This window comes from Caloenas nicobarica, chromosome 4 (genome assembly GCF_036013445.1).
Source record: "Caloenas nicobarica isolate bCalNic1 chromosome 4, bCalNic1.hap1, whole genome shotgun sequence".
Lineage (NCBI taxonomy): Eukaryota > Metazoa > Chordata > Aves > Columbiformes > Columbidae > Caloenas > Caloenas nicobarica.
Window position 1 is genome coordinate 33,540,524 of NC_088248.1, and position 22,102 is coordinate 33,562,625.

Here is a 22,102-nt window from a genome sequence, read left to right on the forward strand (position 1 = left end):
CCTTTGGAATATATTGGGTGCAGTAGCGATGCCAAAAGGAAGTCTGCGGAAAGATTACCATCCAAAAGGCATAATAAAAGTAGTTAACTTGGCGCCATCAGGGTGTAGAAAAATCTGCCAAAAACCATTTGCGGCATCTAAGGGGGGAAAGAACTTGGGCATTCATCTTGGAAAGATGTTGTCCACAGTGGATAGGACAGCGCTTCTCTCAAGCACTTTGTTTCGTTGATTTAGGTCAAAGGATCTGCTGACTCATCCGTTTTTGTTAAGGCCTTATAACCACTGGTAAACACCGTTCAGTGGGTTTGGCTGTTTCTTCTGTAACACTGACAGGGCTTGGACAGTCTGCTCCTGCTCTTTGCATGGGAAGCACTGAACCGAATGCGTTGTGACTCTCTTGATGCCGTAAGGAGCTGTATTGCATGGTGGAGTGGGGAGGTGAGCTTAGTGGTCCTCTTTCCTCCAGTGCTTTTGTGGTGTTTTCTTTTGGCTGATGTAGAAATGCCATCAGCGCATGTTACCAAACAGTTTATTTTTGAACCCCTGGGAATAAACACAGTCCTTTAACGTTGCAAATGACAACAGGTCTTACTGGTGTGTATGCTCACCCACAAGTGCAAGTGACTCAGTCACTTGTTACTTGGTTTTAACTAGTTCTTTCCCACTTCTCGTTTCTGTGCCTCCCCTCAGGGACTTTCTTCTTGTTTCTCCTTTGCCTACAGACCCAGGAAACTGCTTTCTACCTACTTTTTGTCCTGCTCCAGTCTCTGAAAGCTTGAAAGGACTTTACTCAGCTTTTATTGCCCAACCTACTTCCCTCCATTCCTGCTGGAGTGGACACCACCAATGTGGTCTCAAAGCCTCTGTTGACTGAAGCCGTCCTGTATTCCCCCAGAGATGTCCTCCTTCAACTAGAAATCTGTCCCACTGTAGCAGAAAATAGAGGTGTGCTGGCTCACCAGGAGTGTTTAGCACTGTCAGCTAATAGCTAGCCAGGGCACAAGGCACTCAAATGCATGTGCATTTTCCCATTGTTTTCCCTGGCAAAGAATTAATTCATGCTGCAAAAAAATACTGTAAAATTTCTTCCATTTCCTCCCATCAATTTACCCTGTGCAGGAATGTGGGTAAGTTGTGAGTGTGCACACTTTCGGCTGGGACTTCACAGCCAATAGCATTGCCAAAAGTCAAGAGCTGTCACAGCCAAAACATAGGATTCTTGAAAATGAGAGTTGATATTGATTGCCCTGAATTTTACTTGACCAGAGCAAGGGGTCTGGTTTTGAGAAGTCGTCATGCCCCTTTTAAAAGATCAGGCCTCAGCCTCATTTTAAAGCACTTTGGATTGAAAATCATTCCTGAAAATGCTGACTTAAGCTGCTGCTATTATACAAAAGGCATCACAAATTTGTTTGACCCTCAGAACTGAAATTTTCTTCTACTTCCAAGTTCCAGACACACATTCTGCATTCTTTCTTCATATTCTTCTGCTAAGTACTTACAGTTGGACTTCTCACTCAATAAGGCAACTAGGAGCTGGCCATATCTATACACATATATGTTCCTATCTGTATCCATAATCAGGATTTATATGGGCCAGTATATATGTGTGTATTATTTTTAATTCTGCCTGTGTAAGCCTACAAACTGAGATGCTTTCGTTGCTGGAACCAAGAGGGATAAAGATGAAATTACTGCAGCCAAGTAGAAAATGTAAGATATGGGAATTTCCCTCCTGGAGTGGTACGCATAAGACTATGATACTAGAAAACACAAGGAAAGCTACTTTTTTCTTTTCCTTTTTGCTTTTTCCTTTTTCCCTTTTCCCTTTCCTCTTTTTCCTTTTTTCCTTTTCCTTTTCCTTTTTTCTTTTTTGTGTGAAAAAGAAGGAAATAAAAGGTTGTAGTGTCCATTTTCCATTCCTGAAGCTCATGTCCCTCGTAGATCACAGGACTCTCTACACCACAATAAGCAACTCTGAGTGCAGTGTGCTGTAAGTAATTTAAAAGCTACTTTAAGAAAAGTGCACAGTTTTCATGCTCATACATTTCCAAAAACATCAATCATTCATTTCTATTTGCCTGCTCTGAACAATTAAAATTGAAAATTAAATATACAGGATAATTCCTTCCTTCCTTCCTTCCTTCCTTCCTTCCTTCCTTCCTTCCTTCCTTCCTTCCTTCCTTCCTTCCTTCCTTCCTTCCTTCCTTCCTTCCTTCCCTCCTTCCTTCCTTCCCTCCTTCCTTCCTTCCCTCCTTCCTTCCTTCCCTCCTTCTTCCTTATTTTCTCTTTCCTTCCATGCTCCTGTCCCTTCTCCTCTCTTTGTTCTTTCCTCCATAAATGAGATTGAAGATGACATATCACTCTTATGCTATGGACTGGATCCAAGCATGTGGACAGACAGCTCAACTTTTGGCCAATGTGGTCACTTGATAAACAATGAAATTTAGCCATCTGCCTGAGGCCTATAAAATGTGGATGTCAGACAAGCAGCCATAGGACGACTCAAGTTGTCATTTGAGATGGTTGCCCAGGTGCCTCTTCCTGGTGCTTTTCATGGAAAGATGTAAGGGGAATGGCTTCCCTTTGCTGGAAACCTTCCTGGTGGGAACAAGGCCTCGGGGTGCCTCTGAGCCCCTCTGCTCCTCTGCCCCCTCCACTCTCACCAACTCTTCTTCTGTGACCCCAGCACAGCCCCACCAGGGCTGGTCACCAAGGCCTTCCCAGCTGGAGTTGCTGGTGGCTCCACAACAGGAAGGGCACTGTTAGACATGTGTGGAGGGATCTACGTAGTTTTTTTGGCAAGGCAGTTTGAGGACAAAAGTTTTGTGTGGTCTTGGAACCTCAGATGTGGATGGTTCCAACTGGATCCTGTTAGACAAGGGTGTGGCTAAGAAAGATCATTACACACCATTCAATATGCTTTTATTTTAACTGAAATACTGAGCGTTAAAGATTTTTGAATGTGTGGAAGTTCCTCTTGGTAGAGTCTAGTTGCATTGTGAGTTTTCACATCAACAACATGCAATGTGTTGCTCTCAGAAACTCTCTGGGGATCAGAAATGGGATTAGTTTGCTCTCTGATCTCCTTTGATTGGTATTTATGACTCAAATGAGGGGATGCTTTTGAAAGAAAGCTCTTAGGTCTCATTTTGTCACAGTGACAGTTATTCTTAGTATTGATAGTTGTCTAGGCATTTGTATTTGCCATGTGTTTTTCTCTTCAGCTCTAGTGTTAAAGTTTTGAGGGGTCACTGAGTTTGGCACACATGCTTTTTCACTTGACTATGTCTTTGGCTATTAGGGGTTTCTAAATCCTAAAATAATTTGAAGAGGTACACGTCGGTTCAAATATTAATATTGAAATATTTGGAACAACAATAATAGTAATAACAACTAGCGATCCCTTTTTTTCATGATGCTTTTCTGGTTAATGACTGGCTTTTCAGGAACCATAGTCCTCACCCCTGTAAAGAGAGGCAGTGGTGGGAAAAGTCCTGTGCAGTTCGGGGTTTTCACCAAGAGGTGGTGCTAACAATTTCCACGGTCAGAATAACATCCCTGTAAAATTTCTGTAATCTATTTGCAACCGAAATGAAAGGTTTTATGTGGGCATGTGTGCTTATGCAGTAGTACGGCATCCTTCTATTTATAAGCTGTGTAATTGTATGCTTAGTCCTTTTTCGGTGTAGGAAAGCCACACTATAATGTGTAATTATAACCTTGGTACGTGTAACACCATTAAAGTTAGAATAAGTGGTGTGCGCAGCAGAGCAATGATAGAGTGATGACAGAGTGACATGCTATAACCAGCACGGCATAATTAAGAAGAGCCTTCTTGTTCCTGCTATTAAAAAGGCTGTTCTCTGTACCAGCTAACTTTTTGTTCCCTGGGAGAAAGGAAATGGTGTGAAGGCTCACAGAAGGGCTGGCTGTGTCCTTAGCGGTGACATGTGCTGGACATTTACCCAAAGGCTGTTAAGAACCCAGAAGCATCAGGGTGCTGGAGGGGGCAAAGCCTCAGGAGGTCCTGGCAGCCTTTGGGGCAACAGCCCTGGCCATACCATGGGTGGACCTTGCTGAGGTGCTCATCCAAACCGAGCCCTCCCTGAGCACCGAGCGCACACCTTAGCCTCGGTGGACAGGAGGATGTGCCAGCCAAAGGGCTGTACCAGCAGGTCCCTCCAGTGCAGAAAAAAGCCTTTTTCACAAGCTGGTCTGGGGCTCGTTGACTGCTGCAGGTGCAGATAGCTGGCCCCCTCTTTGCCCCCCTGTTCTCCCAAAGACCAGGGAAGTGAAGCAAGAGGTGCTCACCAGTGCAGGGTGCAGGATGCTGTGGTGGGCGGTGTGGCAGGGGCAGTGGAGGACGCACTGAAGCTCCATGTCGTGGGAATGGTGGCTGAGGTGGGGAAGCAGCATCGACCGGGGAGATGTCCAGGTGAACTGCAGGAGGCTTCCCTCAAAGTTTCCTGTAAGTGGAAACAACCACCAATCTCGTTGCAAAAAGCAACACAAACTTTGCCCAAGGAAGCATAAACTTTGCCTGACTTCTTTAATATCACTACCAGCAGTGAATCCCGGGCTCATATCTGTGCTGGGGAGTTTCCACTCCTCTGGTACCTGTGAGATGCTGTTGGCCCAGTCGGAAGTGAGTACCCATTAGCATCACTGAGGAAATGAAAAATCTTAGTGTGGGTATATGGCATAAACTACAGCACAAATTGAACTAAACTCTCAGAAAATTCTGCCAGAGAGCTGTAGACAGCATTTTACCAATTAAATCCCAGCCTTGCAAGCACTTTTATATAGGATTGCAGAAGAGAGCTTTAAAATGGTTCTTATGGCATTTCTGATGGAGGCAAGTCCCAGGGTTGGTTCGGGGTAGCTGGTCCAGTGGTTCTGTTTTTGCTTTGGCAGGAGTACTTCGCTAATCTGCAAGCTGTTGACAGTCTTCTCAGTGATGCTTTTTTTCCATGTTTGTGTTTTGTATTTTCTGGCTGAGTTAGTCCATATCCTGTAAACTTTCTTATTGTGCTTCGTACTCATTGCAATGACATCTACTGTGGAAGGGAGAGAGAAAGCTTATTAACCGCAGGCTCGCCTCCTGCTGACTGCAGTCAGAAACAGCCTGGGACAACACTTTCAGCAGATGTTTCTGCTTTATAGATCAATGGAAACTTTACAGAGATATTTCCCTCTTCAGTCCAAAAAACAAATGCCAGCAAGTCTGAGATCCAGTAACTTTGTGCTGGACACCAAGAATTTTATTTGGTTTGTTATTTTTTTTATACACACACAAACTAGCTACCAGAAAGTTGTCTTTAACATTGCTTTAAATGGCATCTCTTGCAGGAATAAAGCTGCTATCAATTTGTGGAGAGTGGTCTTGCTGCCTTTGCCTGCGCATGAAGCATCAGTGTAGGCTAGAGCCCAGCAGAGATGGGCACACGCAAGATGCAAACCATCAGCCCTTGTCATGGGGTGGTATCTTCTGGTTCTGAGTCTCCATGGACTCTGTGGAACAAATCCTTATTTTGAAGGACAAAAGAGAAATGTGCTATTACATCTAAACAAAGCGGGGGAAATGCAAATTATCTTCTTGATTTCTCAAGGAGGGGTTGACTGGGGAAGAAGGGATATAAAGAGGAACGGACAGGGAAAGCTTAACATCTGTGTCTGCTCATGGGTCCACAGGAGTGGGAACACATGACCTCTTTCTCAGCACAGCACTTCTGTCTGCTATGGCTTCGGGTGCGGTTGCTCCCATGCTACAAATTTCCCTCAAAGCAACTGCAAACAGGAAATAAACATATTTACTCTTTTGACCAAGAAGGCTCATATGTGGTTTCAGATCACCCCTGTGAAACCAGTGTAACCCTCCAGGACTCCTTTTTGTCTCATACTGTGCTGTTTGTGTAAAGAAAAACAGTTGCGATTGAAGGATCCGTTTCATTTGTGTGTACGTGTGCTGCAAGAGTGGTGGCATTGGTGGGAAACAAACTTTCATACATCCCGTTCTTGTGTGAAAGAGACATGGATGCCTTTTGGCTCTTCAAATGTCTGTAGGAAACTGCAAATTCTGGGACACATCTTTCAGTGACAGAAACCTCAACTATGTTGAAACCTCAACTGATGTTTCAGTGATGGAAACATCGACTGTCCTTTCAAAGAAGGCTTAAGTTAATGGGAGTATTTTTTGTAGCAGCAAGTAAGAAAGTAGGCTTCCAGTGACTGCCTCCCATAAAAGAGCTTCCTCTGACTGGATCAGGCCAGATTTGGAGACATAGTCCTTTAATGTTTAGGGATTTGCATATTTAGTGGGACTTCTGCATGAAGAAACAGCTGTTCCATTTCTGGGTATCACCTTTTCTCAGAGGGCATCTCTCTTTTAAATGTATTGCAGCCTTCCCTTAGGGAGAATGGAAAGATGCAAGTAGACTCTAGAAGTATGGGCACTGACTGCGCAATGACAAAGGTTTCCTACAATTCAGTTGACATTTCTGTGTTGGTCAAAAAGCCCTTGAGGTCTTGAAGTTTAAGAGAGCTGATTTTTGGTTTTTAGTGCTTGGCTTTTAAATGCCCACTATTGTGTAACAGCGGTCAGCCTAACTAGGTCATGGCAGAGACTTGTGCAGCTCCCTACCTTGTCCTTTCCCAGCTAAGCTTCATTATACTAATGACATTTAGCAGCAACATTAAGATTAGAAAGGATATGAGAAGCTTATAATTTGCTTGTTAATCAAAGTAACCATGATGATCCAATTTACTTCTGAGGTTCTGGCTACTCCTGTCTTCAAAGAGCAGCCCCATGTGTATCAGGCAGAAGCAAAACTATGTAGTTCTGGCTGCTCTGTGTTGTGGGGAGCTCAAGCTGCTGCAGGTATCCTTTTTGTTCAAAAATACTGTAGACACACTCATCATCTTCCTCCTGCCTCGGGTCTGGACAAGTCACTTGCAGTCCAGTCCAACTGGGATGGTTATTTCACACACCCGCAGAATTGCCTCTGATTTGCTGTATGGACGGGTACCTACAGCATCACTTCCAGTACTCGGGAGCAGCTTTCAGGATGCCCCATTGTGTTTTATATTTGGCTTCTCTTCAAATATTTCTTCATGCACCAGCAAATCCCCGATGCCCCTGAGCTCACTTTCTAATAGCATAGGCATTCTCATTTTCTCACTTCTTTTCAAAAAATATCTGCAGCTGACAGCCCCTATGTCCCTCTTGTTATTCTGTAATTTAGAAGTACTAAATATAGATCTGATTACCTCTCTCCCTCCTTTGCCAATAGGTGTTTTATTACATTGATAGCGTCACTCATCAGCCTGGTACGTTAGTAGAAAGAGGACCTGCAGCTGTGTGTCTGGGACTTCACTGCAATCTGTTTAAAACTCCAGATCACTGGTGCAGTCTGTGGTCATGTACTCCAATGTGAAGCGTGCTGTGTTTAGTACATATAGGGCACAGAGCAGCCCCTTGTTCGGTGGTGCTGTCTCCTGCTAAGCCTCTCTGCGGGAATGAGTGTTGTTGAGCTCTATGAGGATATATTCATCCTCTGTATACTCTGTGCCAGGAGGTGGGATTGGGCTCTTCTTCTGCAGGTGAAGAGCTGGAAGTGGGTCAGTTTCCAGGGCTGGGGCTTGAGGAGGAGCAGCAGGGTAAGCCCCTTGTCCCCATGAAAATTTGTAACAACAAAGCATCTGAAAGATGCTTCTCTCCCTGCCTTATTGGGGAGGAAAGGGAGATTTTCTTTGCAACATGGGGATCAGCTCTCTCTTGCCTTGCCCTGTACTGTAACCCATGCAGGAGGAGACAGCTGTTCCCTTCACCAGAGGCCACTGCAATGTCATCCAACTCTGCTCTTTGCACTGTTGCATTTCAGACTATTGCTCTAGAGGCTGTGTTTCTGACTATGATTTCTCTGCTAGGTTTTTATTTGATATGCAAATACTCTCTCTTAATAGCAACAACAACAAAAATCTCTGCTGTTCTCAAGGCAAGTTTGTCATGCTCCTTTTAGCAGTGGCAGTAGATGGTGTAATGTCCTTCCCAGCTATTGTGAGCCTCTAGTAGATGGAAATCTTTGATACTCACAATATCATTCTATGTTGCAAAACACTGATGTTTTTATTACCATCTGTGAGACCTAAACTCATGCTCTTAGCAGGACCTCACCAATACCCCTTATGGAAGAGTCCAAGGGCTTCTCAGTGTTTACTCACTGTCTTTGCAGCTCAGGGCTGAACTTCCTCAATACAATCCTCTGATTAACTGCCTCATAACTTTTAAGGAGATCAGCGTTTCATGGTCCTATATGCACAGACATGCTTTCAGGCTCTCAGGTTGAGTAGCTAGATTAAGAATAAATTTCCTTTTCTTGTTCAGTATTTTGAGGGATGCTTGTCATTTTCGTACCCATCTCTGCTGGTGCACATAGAGTGGTGATGGTCTTAGTGCCAGTGTCCTTCTGCCCATGTTGCTGTGTTCATTTTTCTCCTAGAAATGTTATTTCTATTACACACAAAGTGTATTTTTATTTTTTGCAGCTTTAGGGCAGTACTCTGCTTTTTTTTCAGTCTTGTACAGAGCTTCTACCTCTGCTGTTTTGCCTCTCATCAGAACTTTGTTTATGTAAACCTTTGCACACTTTACACCATCAAAAATGTAATGCATTCATTCAAATCATCAAAGCCATTGGACTTCTAGTCCCCATGGAGAAGAGATATATTCTTCTTTGTTAAACGAGTACAAATGTTTGCTCCATTTCTGTAGTGATACCTGCCAAAACCTTATATCAAGCACAGTAAAAACATTTGGCACTAAACACCTCTCCAAAGACTTCTTCCCATGGAGGGGAAAATTCCATTTTTCTGTGTTACATTCTTTCAATAATGTACATAAATGAAGCTTTTTAAGGTTTGGCTACATTTCTCCTCGGCAAAGACTATGCACTCACAGCTTCTTTCTCTCTGCTTCCTTGCTTCTCCTTCCTCAATTTGGTAAGACCTGCATTGTAGCCATTAACACCCTGTTTCCTGTGGTTTTCCTTGTAATGTTAACGTTACTCTTTCTGGCACTTGTCTAGTCTAGAGCTTGGGCACTCCAAGGAAAGCTTATGATGGATCTGGCCTCTTTTTCCAAATGCCATCTGTCTGCTTAATTTCTGTTACATGCCACTGAAAAGGTATCTCCATGTACAGTTCCTCCTGGATTCAGGCTGTGTGCCTCTCTGACCTCAATGTCTTCAAATGGGGTCTGGGGATCTCTAAGGTGGCCAGAGCATCACGGACTTTAGTCTTGGTGGATGCTGGGATCCCCAAGAGTCCTCCTGTGGGACTCCAGTCCCAACCTGACAGCTTGATAGCAGCTCAGACACCTAAAACCACAAACGGGCATTTGCCAAAGGGGCAGAGCTGCCAGCTACATCTTAAAAAGTATGGATGAAATCAGGACTGAGCATCTTCAGCTAGGATTGTGCTCCTGGCTCCATCACCGACAGTTGTTCATCTTTGGATAGGACACCGCCTTTACCATGGCTCTGCTGCCTTATCCATAAAATGAAAGTAACAATCTTAATCCTCTTTGTAAAGCACTCTGAGACTCAATGCAGAGGAGCTGTGGCACTGCAGAGTTGACTGAAATGGCTGTTTTATTTTCGCTTCTTAAAAGCCTGAGCTAACTGAAGCAGTAGTTGGACAACAGGAGAAATAACTGGGTCGGGAGCTACATTTATGAACAACGGCAGGGTCATGTTACTCACTGTGAATAATTTGTCTGACAAAGACATATAGTTTACATAATTTTCTTAAAACAACGTACTGTAAATATTGCAGTCTGCTGAATAATTTGAGAGATGAGTCAATGGGATTTGGTTAAGATCCAATAACTTTTTGAATTATTGAATTCCTTACTCCCAGACACTTACTTGAACAGCGCCAGCTGCCAAGCAAGTAGGTTCCCACTCACTCCAACTGGAAGTTTCTTTCACAAAGTGGGTTTGAGAACTGGCTCAACACGGTCAACAGAAATCTGGCCCTTCAAGGATCATGGGCTACTTGGCTGCTGTTGCAGATGGTACCTCATCAAATCTTGCCTGTTGCAGTAAAACTTGTTTCGAAGAATGGGGGCTTGTGATAAAACCTTTCTTTTTGCTCTAGGTAGCCGAGTGACTCTTGGACTGGTCTTCATGTGATGTTAAAGCTCGAGCATTACACAGTAACATTTGCTCACACGAACATTTTTGCTCACACTGGACTTCTGTGAAAAGCACATTAGTTAGCCTTCATAGGGCATTATTCTGGATTTAATTTAACACCCTTGAAAACTTCCACACCCTGTGTTTGTTGGTTTCTGGATGCTCCCTGCCTTCTGGTCAAATAAACCTTTGTGGCGTAAATAGCGCTCAATAGTATCTGTTTGAATGTGTTTGAATGAAGAGGCTTAACAGTTTCTGCATGTTATTCTTTCATTCATAGTTGGAAAAAAACTTTTGTATCTCATGGGGATGATGACAGCCACTCCTTTCTGTCAGCTTCTTTCTTTCACCATTGGATTTTGCGAGATGAATAGGGTCAGTGCACTGAATGGCACTGCAGGACCTGCTAGAAGGGGCTTAGAAGAGTGCAGTCAGTGGGAGGCATGACCTTGCTGAAGGGCTGCTCAAGACATGGCTCTACATCCTCTTTTGCTTCTTTGGAGAAGTAATATTTCAGTGGGAGTTACTATGTCTTGCCCTCCAAAAGCCCCTTCGATCATGATCAGACCTGTGCTCCTCTCCTACTCAACAGATCAGAGCTGTTCTTTCACCTGCCTGGTTGAGTTGCATGCTACAACGCTCAGAGCTTGGGGCAGGTCCACCAAATCTTTTTCTTCACATCGATTTCATTATTATTACCTTCCTATTTGCATTGCCCTTCCAGGCAGCCAGAGAGGCAGAGATGCTGCTCCTTCCCAGAGAAGGACAGGTTGAACTCTCGTGATTTCCCTGGACTGGGTGAGTAGGGCCAAGCACATATGGTGGAAGGATAAAGGAGCATGGGATGAGGAGGAGACTGAACCTCTGAGGGAAAGAACAAAGCAGTTGGATAGCAGGGAAAGAGAGAGAGACTGAAGAAAAATAAAGGAGAAGTTAAGCTTTGGAAGAAGAGGGGGAAACAGCTTCTTAAATGCAACTAGCAAGGGTAAAGACTCTGGTTTCTTCCCCAGATCTCCCACTGGCTCTGTGTATGCCCTGGAAGAAATTCTTCATGACCCTGGGCTTCAGGTTTGCTACTCCAAATTTAGACTTTTGTACTATATTTTCCATCTCCAGGGTAAATAACAGGACACAGTTTATTATCCAGCATTTAAAGTTAGAGAGGACAGGACCCACAGGGGATCATGGGGTCCTTGCACTTTTAATGTCCTGCACACTTACTCACACTTACTCACAGACTCAAAGTGAAAATGATGGTATTCAGTGCTGCCCTGGGCATGAAATACAGTGTCTTAACTCAGCGCCAAAATTACTCACCTTAAGTGAATGCTAACCGTGTGCCCAGAGAAAAGGAATGTATTTGCTTGGTCAGTAAACATCTTTTTATGGACATTAAAATAATTTTATTTCCGTTTTATCCTCACCAGGCGGATTTTATTTAGTCAATACTGGGGCTGTCAAAGGCTGCGCCATTTTATTCTTCACTGTGCTCTGTTCTATTGTGCTAGAGCTCTTCTTAGTGTTGTTTGAGGACAGACCCAGGCATAGGGCATGGAAAAGCTCAGCTGTGCATGGTCGCTGCTTTACTGGCACTGTAGCACCCTCAGCAACCTATTCAGAAAGCTTAGAGCTGACTTTGCATTTTTTGGCCTTGATCTCTGGCACTAAAGTTAATTGGGATAATTCAGAGTTCACACCCAACTCCCGGAGGAGTTGGTTTAAAAATACATGTAATGTGAGTTTTAAAATAAGTTCTTTTGATTGGAAGTATTTGGAAATGTTCCTCTCCACTGGTTTTAAAAGGTGTCATTTTTTTATGAATGCTGAGACATTGATTAATAAAATTCTGAAAGCATTAACTCAATTGAGTGGACTCCAACTTTTCCTTTCTTTATTATTAAGATTTGTGAAAATAAATGCAATAAAAAAAAAATCCCCGCAGCTCTGTTAAACTGTATCCTCAGCAGTCTCCTTCCTGATAGCCCTACCAGATGTTTTACGATGTTAGGCACAGGGCCGTTAGCTCTTTTCTCAGGGGAAGGCTGAGCAAAGCCTTGGCTCAGCACCACGAGCCTTCAGCTTGTGACCCTGTATCTCAGGCACATCATACACTAGCCTGTACCCTGGCAAGGGGCCGGATGGTTTAGTCTTCCCACTTTTAAGACACCTCAGGGAGCAGTAAGTTTTTGGCTGGCTACCCTTGGTTGCCCTCTTCCAGCCTGCCAGGCATAGCTTATGGGAGGTGATGCTCAGGTCCATCTTCTCCACCGCATGCCCTGGGGTGGACCTGGGGGTGCAGGCTCTGGATCTACCCACACACAACCACCTCGTGTGCAAGGATGGCCGTGGCCACCCAGTGCTGGGAGACCCACCAAGGGAGACCTCTCTCCCTTGAGACCGAGATTCTGGTTTTGCTCTTCCCAAGTCTGCCATGAAATACACCCCCTGAATGGTACAGAAGAGACTGCAACCCTTTTTTACTTGATAGGGATGAGGGGGCAGAGGCAGGGGCTGCTCCTGCTCCCAGCTGCCGACTGGCCAGCTGGGGAAGGATTTATTGCCCTGGCTGCATTTGGGACGCAGACCACTCAGAATAGCCATCCATCCTACATGTCTGAGCGAGCTGCCATGGGAGATTCATTTGTAAGCTGGCCTACCTTCTTCCTGAAGTTTCTTTCTCCTTTATACTGCAAAGGCTAATATATTGCTCAAATTAAAGTGGGCCTGGGGACTGAAGACAGAGCTGGTTATTGAGTGGAATAGACTGATGAGGAGTGGGTAATATATTTAAAGACTGTGTAGGAGCCACTAGGGATGATATAGTCTGATTTATTTGATTTAGCATAATTTATAGCACACTAGAATATGTTGTGATTCTTTGGGATTTTTATCAGGAAATTTGCATTCAATATTTAAGGATCTCTGGGCAGAAACACTCGTGTTCTTTTATTATTTTGGTTTTAAACATATCATGTACCACAGAAGAATTTATAAGTGTCTAAAGGGTTTTAATAAGTTCAGATGGCACAACAAAAAAAGTTTGAAGGCTAAGATCAGCAAGGGAGGAGGATTCCTGCTTCACCCTTTCCCAGGAGCATGGGTGGACTTCGTTAGAAAAAGGCAATGCCATACCTACATTAATTCTCCTTTTTTTTTTTGTCTTTAGGACACAGCCAGCCTTGGTAGAGTTGCCAACATGCGGAGGCCAGTGGGTCAGCTGGTGTAAATCAGCACTGAGCCTCTCTGCTTCTGCCTACCGAAAACCACAGATCTGGTCTGTCGTGCACCTTCTTCCTTTCTGAAATAGTTCCTGATTTTAGGGCTGGAATTTTACTTAGTGAAATAGATAATAGTCCATTTTTTGGATGGCCTAAGCATGATTTTTCCATCACACACACAAAAAAAGTGTTTTGTAAGTTAGTCCTCTAATAATTTCATCCTTTTCAGAGACCATCACTAAAAGGAAATACTTCAAGTGAAACTGGGGCTGTTGTAAGAGCAGAAGTGGCTTCGGCACAAGATTGGGGCTCTGAGCACATCATCAGGGGAGACTAAATATTTTTTTTCCTGGGAGTTTAAACCTTCTCCATACACAGAGAAAGAGAGGGGAGCAGTCCCCAGTCTGTGCCCTACTGAGGTACCTTGTGATGCACTGGACATCTCAGCAGATGCCACATCCAAAACATCTTAAATGTTCATAGAGGAATCTCAATCTTAAATCTGTGAAATATCACAGTTTCAGCTGCTCTGCTGGACCTTCCACAACGTGATTTATTTGTAGGTATGCTCCACATTTTTGCGGTTTCTATCCTGTTAAACCATAGCAGGCTGCAGCCCTCAAGCCTTCAGCCTAAAGGTGTTCGGTTGGGAAGGTTTGAATCCCTGGTGATCTGCAAACTGCAACGCTATTTAAAACCTTTGTTGACAGTCAAGCACATTGAGTGTTTAAAGTTTTAATAGGCTTAGAATTAATTCTGGAGTCCACCAACATCTGCGTACATCCGTAATTTACAAGCGCCTCTTACTTGGTTGGTTTAGTAAATTGTACCTAAGAGTGTTTTTGAAACTTTGGCAGCTCCATGTAGAGTTTCATGATTCATCTGTGCCTTTGCCAACTCCTTCAGTTCTTTTCTTTTTGTTTCTTTCTTTTTTTCTTCGCCCCTTTTCCCTGTTGGAAGACATTCTTAAATACTTAATTCAGGGCTAGGTTTGGAATGCACTTTAACACACACCTTTTCTGTGCCAAAACCCTTTACACACTCTATTAAGGACAACTTTTCACATACTAATATATTTATTTGTGAAATGGCTTTCAAAGCCTGTGTAGACGGCAGAAGGCAAAGCATGATGGGCCAAGTCCACTTGTGGAGGAGCTCTGCCCCTTTCTCACAGCTTACACCCCTGCTACGTGCAGGCAGGGCTTGCTCCCCTGCAACCTCTCTCTTCTGCCATGCCAGCAGTGCAGGCAGGGCAGCCACATGCCGTTTTGAGGAGAAAAGCGATGGGCTGGGAGCTGCAGGAGGGACTGTGGCGGGGAAGGCGTGGGTGGGTGCGCACCGGGAGTGGTGGGTCCCCAAGGTACCACTGGGTGCCTGACTTCTGGCCAGGGACATTTCCTTCAGCTGGGAGGGTCCTGTTGAGAAAATATAGGACAGCTGCCTGGAGGCAGCCGGAGAACATGGAAGCTTCCAAAAAAACCTCTTTGTGCCTTTGCCCTGGACAGCCCTTAGGAGCTGGGCTGGGAGCCGCTGGGCCGCTTTATTGTAAATAGAAGAGTCAGTCTTCGTTGCGTGTATGAACCTTTTAGTTTCTGGCAGCTCTTGTCAAAATAATCCTGTTTTCCTCAAAACATGTGAGCATTTCTGGGCTCTCAAGAAGGCTGAGTGCCTGACAAACTCAGCGCTTGTCTCTTCAGGCAGCTGGAGGTGGCGGGGGCACAACTGCGACGCTGGCTGCATTAGCGGCTCTCATAACTTCCCTTGTTATTTTTATTGTCTCAGCCTCCAGAGTGCTTTGATTAGGTTGGAATCCTAGCTTTTGTATTTATTTATTTTTTTAAAAAGCAAGTTTCTAGCCCTTGTGGCTGTGGAAAAACTAGCTTGCAAACATGCAATGTGCTTCGGATGTGCTAAAATCGGAGATCCCAGCTGGGACTGCAGTCCCAGGACACGTTTTCAAACTCTGGATTTTACCTCTGCCTTGCAATAGCTTCAATCTCATTATTATCCTTTTAGCAGAGGTGTGAGGCCGTGGCACAGCTTTCCCAAGGTGACGTGGCAGGGCTGCAAGTCAAGAACTTGTTCGAGGTGTCCTCACCACACGCTTGTGCTGCTGCTGCCTCACACAGGCATTTCCCAGGAGCTGGGCTGCCGCAGGCATCGGTCACATCGGTGACAGCTGTCGACAGAAGACAAAAAAGTTAGAGAGGGAGTTGTTTGCCTCTCATAACAAGTCAGCTTGCTTTCACTTCATGTTTTCACCCCAAACCTCGTAATGTTGCATTTTCAGTGTCAAGTTTTGATACCTTCAGCTCTGTTGTGTGGCAGTCACATGCTTGCAAGACCCGGTGTGAGTATGCAACTCCACAAAATCTGCCTTTTTCACCTGCATTTGTCAGAGACCTCACGTCCTCCCTCCCTCCCAGATGTTACCCCTTTCTGAAAGGGTGGAGCCTTCGGTAAGTCTCATGGCAATTAACATGAAAAGACACATTCCGGACAAATTAAGCTCTAGGAACTATGCTGTAAAAAACCAGTCAGATTTGAGTTGCAGAGCCATGAATTGTCAACAGCTTGTGGTCTGCTGATACTTAGATTTGGTTTACGTTATTCCTATGGCAAAATAGGAGTGGCTGATGCTCTTCTACTTACGCTGGTTGTTTTGACTCAGGCAGACTGCTCTTCTGGGTTGATAAAAGAGAATTTAAGCTGAAGGGAGACAAAGTGAGAGGCTGAAAAAGAAACAGTAGACACAGTCCCATGGTAAAAAATAACTAACTCACAAAAGGTTAATTTGAGCAGGTTTATATTTATCTGTCTGATATTTATCTGTCTGACACATGGTTGAGAAAAGAACTGGGGTCTACTCTGTCAGTACAATTATTTTATTATTATTATTAACTATTTGTTAACTCTGGCATCTACAATATGACAGGCACTGTGCAAAAACCAAGAAAAGCATACTGTCTCCCCAGAGAGCTTATACTAATCTATTCTATTGCAACAATATTTTTTTTTAATACTGCATATAAATCATTCTTCTAGCCGTATTTAGTACAGAGGTTTACACTTCCCCATTCATGTTTTCATGGCAAACAAATTTGCCACAGTAAAAACACTATGCAGTTCAATCCAGCTATATTTTATGAAGTTTCTTCCAGGAAAACCATTGGAAACTGTCGCTGCAGAGAGGCTCTTAACACGCAGTTAACTTTGAAATCTGCCTAAGCATCATTAACTTTAATGGCCTTGAGCACATGCTTCAGACTAAGCATATGCTGAAGTGCTCTCCTGAATGAGTAAACCTTCGGAGAGATTGAAATCCCCAAGGGTTGCCTATGGACGTGGGTATCACATTGTCTGTCACGAGGGGCCGTGCTCAAATGCCTCATCAGGCAGCATGACCTGACCCTCCCATTCAGGACCATTTTCCTGCCTAAGGGATACTAAATACTCCATTAACCCCAGGAGCCTTTAGTGGTGGTGGACTCTGTTTTGCTGTGTGGAGAAGTGCCATAGTACTGATCCTCATGTAGGAGAAATTACTCCTAAGAGAGTAGATGAAATCGTGATGGGCCAATACCGTAAGATAAAGATTTTAAAAAAAAATCTTCATGGAGTCTGACTAGAACTAAAACTGTAGTTAAATGAAGGCATATCATGAAATAGAAACAAGAAAAGTGCAAAAAATAAAAATAAAAATTTATGTGTGCTAAATGAACAGTATTATCCAGTCTACAGGGGAGAATAACTGAAAAAAGATAGTATTGAAATAACTGAAAAAATAGAATAATGCCTAACGAGGTCCTTGGGGGACTATTTATGTAAACTTCATGAACAGCTTGATTCAAAAGGGAGCTTTGCCCACATTCAGAATTGTGTCAGATTTAGTTTTATTTATGTAACACCTGAAGCCAGCTTGCACCCACTGTTGAACTGCCAAGCAGCACTGGCAGTGTCTGATGATGCCCTCCTGCCTCTTCGGGAACCACAAACCAGCATATCCCTGACAGCACTTGCCTGATGGCAAAGGCCTTTTGATTCTCCAGTGGGTCACTGCCCCAAGATTACCCTGTGTAGCCTGCATCTTTTGTGAGCCTCCGTGGAGTCAGAGGCAGAAACCTTCGTAACGCAGAGAAACAGCTGAGCTCATTTGTTCTGCTACGGGAGTGTGCTGCGGAAAATGGGTGTGAAGGACATGGCAGGAGGGACCAAAATCTCTGGGATGCCACAAGCTCCTAGGGTGACTCACCACATCTCACAGGGCTTCGCCCTAAATTTCTGAAGATTTACCACTCACCGTAGGGATTTTTCCATTCCCCTGAAGTACCAGACCTTATATCTTTAGAATAAGTTTGAGTGGACTTTGGCTATTCAGTATAGGGAGCACAGGCAGAAATTAGGAACTGTTCCTATACTGTGCTGGACATTACTGAGAAACAACGTACAAAAGCCAAACCATAGAAGAGACTCTCTTTAAGGTTTATGAGTGACTATTTTGCTGACTGATGCTTGTGAAATAAGTCAGGTTGCCACAAACAGTTCACGAAAGACTTTATGGAATGCATGAAAACCCTGAGAATGGAAAGGCTGCTGCAAGACTGTGGGTGGGACATATGGGTGAATAAGCAATTTTTTTCCCCCTCAGATCTGGTTGGTTTTATGTAAATATGCACACACATAGGTAAGGCCACTTGTAGAAAATAGGTGTGCGAAGGCAACCACATTCATTTTTTGTGAATCTGTCTAGAGGCAGAAGGCTTCAACAAAGTCCTAGAATCCCAGAATGGTTACATTATGAATATCCTTTGTTTTTAAGAAAGCTCAGTGAAAGTCACCTATTTTTTCTTTTTAGAACATGCCACCATAAGAAGGAAATCGTCCACACATTAGTCAATCATGGCATGGCTTTGTAGAATGTTTTAACTTGTGTGACATGAAGAAGAGTGTGGTGCATGTCCTCAAACAGCTCTATGTGTACAATTTTTTACTAAACAAGCAAGAAAAATGTTTTATTTAGAAGCACTAAATGACAAGATTGAGAACTGGAAACCAACAAGAAAGAAGGGAGCAATAAAATATAAGGCAGCCAAATGACTGTGGCTTGATATATCTTGTCTCAGCTTTTCTTTGATTTTTCCCAAAAGAAGTTGGCAGTGACAACAGAAAGGCTGTGAACAATGTAACAATATGATGTACTCGTGCCAAAATGTAAATACAAAAGAAATGTTCTAAAATGCCCTGTATCAAATTATCTACAAGAAGCAGAAAAAGATGAATCACATTTTCAATTCTTTGGAAACACAAGAGAAAAATCAAATGCAGAGCTTAAGAGTTTATCTTTACATGGGTACAAATTCCTTATTAAAACTTTGATCCCAGTTAGAGAAGTCAAATGACAACTTTGATGATGATGTGACAGATGGGGTACATGAGTGCTGAATAAAAGAAAAAACCCTCCAAAACTCAGAATGTGCCTCACACATCTTTTTCTCAACAACTGAAGATATGAATGAGGATGTATTGACTTTTTAATGAATTTCGAGTTCCACAAATAGGAGCCTTTTAGGATCAAGATATTAGGTGAGCATGCAATATGACATTTTTATGTGTCTCTCAGATATGGGTCTTAATGCAAGAGGTTCCAGCCCACTCAGATGGACGATAACTCTTCACTAACCCTGGATTAACACAGGCACTAGAGAGAATATATAGGGAGGAGAAAGTAGTCTCGAGCCAAAGGCCCACCCTATGTGCCTATATGTTAAGCATAAGAAGCATAAAGAGCTTTATCTACCTTTCCTTTCCTAATGCAATCTGTTTTCACAATAAAACAAATGTCTCATTTCTATTATTTTCTTACAGTATGCCATAAAATGGTTATATTTTTCAAAAGCATTTCCAGCGAAAGCCAATGAATAGGTCTGCAGAGGTTCAAACATCTGATCTCCTTTTCCTCCGCTCTGAGTCTGTTGAATACGAGTTCAGCCCAGCTGGCCTCGAAAATGTGAAGTTTATTCCCAAGGTAATGTCTGTGGACTCATGGCTTAAGCAGCTGGCATCTGTTCCAGGGAGGCTCAGGGTCACAGTTCTTAAAATTGCTGGGTGCTTCCTAAGTTAGGTGGGTGTGCTAGACACTTATTGAGAGGTTGTTTTGTTTTCAGATGGAGGCTGAAAGTTTTACCTTCATTTTACCCCAGCATTGCTCCTCAGCCTTCTCTGGCCTATGGCTAAAGTAACAAGCCAGTTCGCAGGCAAAATCTTTTTTCCCAACAAGACCATGGACCTTGGTCACTACTGAAGTACTGTCTTTTGCTCTTGTAAGCCAAAGCATATATTGTAATACTGAAGCAAATGTTTACTGTTTAGTACATAACTCTATAGTCACCCTGTGGTCTTCAACAAAATTCACTTCACTGCTCTTGTTTTCCTAGCTAAAAGCAAATTAAGGACTCAGATAGATGATTGCGTGTCTGTGATGTTGTACTCTAAGAGGAAAGTCAAATGTTCTGCTTTTTGCTCATGTAAACTCAATCTGAGGCTTTTAGGAGACAGTGGCTTGACAAAAAGATGAAGTAATCTAAGAATGCTGTGATGGTCCTCTCTTCTACCTCTAGTACTTAGTTTTTGCAGCCTGATCTTAGTCTTTCAGTGGCTACAATTGTATGAGTAATATGCTTAGGTCAGTCCATAAGATTAAGAAAACATTACCTATAAAATGTATACCTGAGTTATTTTTATTAGTTTCCCAACTCAGCAGCAACTGTTAGATTTTGTACAATGTACTCCCACAGAAAAGGGATATCATTATATGCTCTGATGGGTAAGTGTAGGGGGCTGTAAATTATGTGAAATACATTTATTGGGATCATCCAGTTTTACTTTATGAGAAAGCTGATTGTCTTCAAATAACCCTTGCTGACCTTTCTTTTCTTAAGGTTATATAGACAGGACATCTGGCAGAGGCTCAGTCCCAGTGCAGCCAATAACATTAACCCTGACCAGCCCAAATCATGACTGAGTCAGCTCATTCTCTGTAGCAAAAAAAGAGTCAAGCACAATTTCCTAGTTGCTGATATTTCAAGGACTACATGAAATAATTTTGTTTTCAGTAAATATCAAGGCCAGGCTGATTGCAAGGCCTCCACTCCAAAGACCCTTTGTGCAAATAAAAGCACATTATCTTGGTAAAGTTAATCACTATTTCATTGTGAATAAGGGCATGGCAGTCTGCTCCTAAATGAAAAACTAGAGCCAAATCCCATTTGTTCTACACCCCCTGTGAGTTATTGCTATAGTCTCTAATTGACAATGATTGTATTTTATGAATCCATGAACAAATATTAATTTAATTTACAGTGTGTCTAGTTTTGTTAAACATCAAAGATGGTAATTTCTAAATGACATCAGCAATAATTCTGCCTTTGTTCAGGGCCATTTCTGTTGCCAGGCTCAGACTCAGCACTTCAACAGGCAGCTGCCTGCAGGCACCAGATGATGCCCAAGTGTCCATCTTCCAGTGAAACGGATGTTTTTCTTTTCCAGGATGAGGGGGCGCACCATTTCCCACATACCTGGGAGAAAGGTCTGTCTTCTCCTGGAGAGGGGCAGCCTCTGGAGGCACCTGCCCCATGTTGACTCGAACCATAGTACACGGGGTTGTCCTGAAGGATAAATTCCTTCTAGAGATTCAAGGTAACGTAGGCTGTCCCCCAGTCCCAGTGCAGTGCTGCTCCTCTCGCTTCACACGAATCCTTCACCGGGCTCAGAGACACTGTTTTCAAATGGGCGCCTTAGCTGCCTTTCCACATGTGCTACTGGAGAGGGTGCTTCACGATCCCCAGGATCATCTCCTTGTGGTACAGGACAGATAACTCAGCCAGCAGCAACCACCTTCTTCCAAAGCACTGGGAAGCTGGAACATCCTTCTCTAGTTCTTCATGATTTTCAGCCCCAAACTCGGCTTTTCTGAATCTAACTCAAGACAATAGCTGTCCTGCAGAGTGTAGGAAGCTCAGAGAAATGCTATGTGTAGATCCTGAGCTGTTTACCTGAGCAAAAATTAAAATCTCCTTCCTTTTAGGAGACCAAGGATCTGGCAAGGAAACTTCAGGATAACGTATGTCTATCCCTTGGACACATTTTATGCTTGCAGCGCATCATCCTCAGTCTGCCTTCCTCCACTTACTACCTTGTAATGGACCTCCCACTCCTGCAGCTGCAGATACAATCTGAAACTTGTCAGGATGCTATTGCTTGATTTTTGTTCTTCATCTGCATCTTCATCTGCTTCAGGAAAAAAAAAAGCCACTGGGGGCCACAAGGGACAGAACAAGACGGCACTCATTGTCACCGGGAAAAGTGTGGGAAGGGGCCCCTTATGGCATCAAGTTAGGAGCTATGGAGACCCTTGCCAGTAAACTCCGGCCCCTCACAGCAATGCCTCGCAAGTATTGCAGTCATCTGCAAGTGGTGATAGAGACAAATCTTGCTCTCCACCTGAGCATCACCTTGCATCAGTGTGTAACCACACTCAGAAAGTTGCCCACACCCAAAGAGATCTGGTTCTGTACTGAAAATGTCTGCTGTTACACCCGGAGACTCTGGATGCAGCAAACATGCTGTCAAAATGTAATGGTCCAGCTTATGGCTTGATTGTACATTTTATCATCTTTGAAAGGCATGACA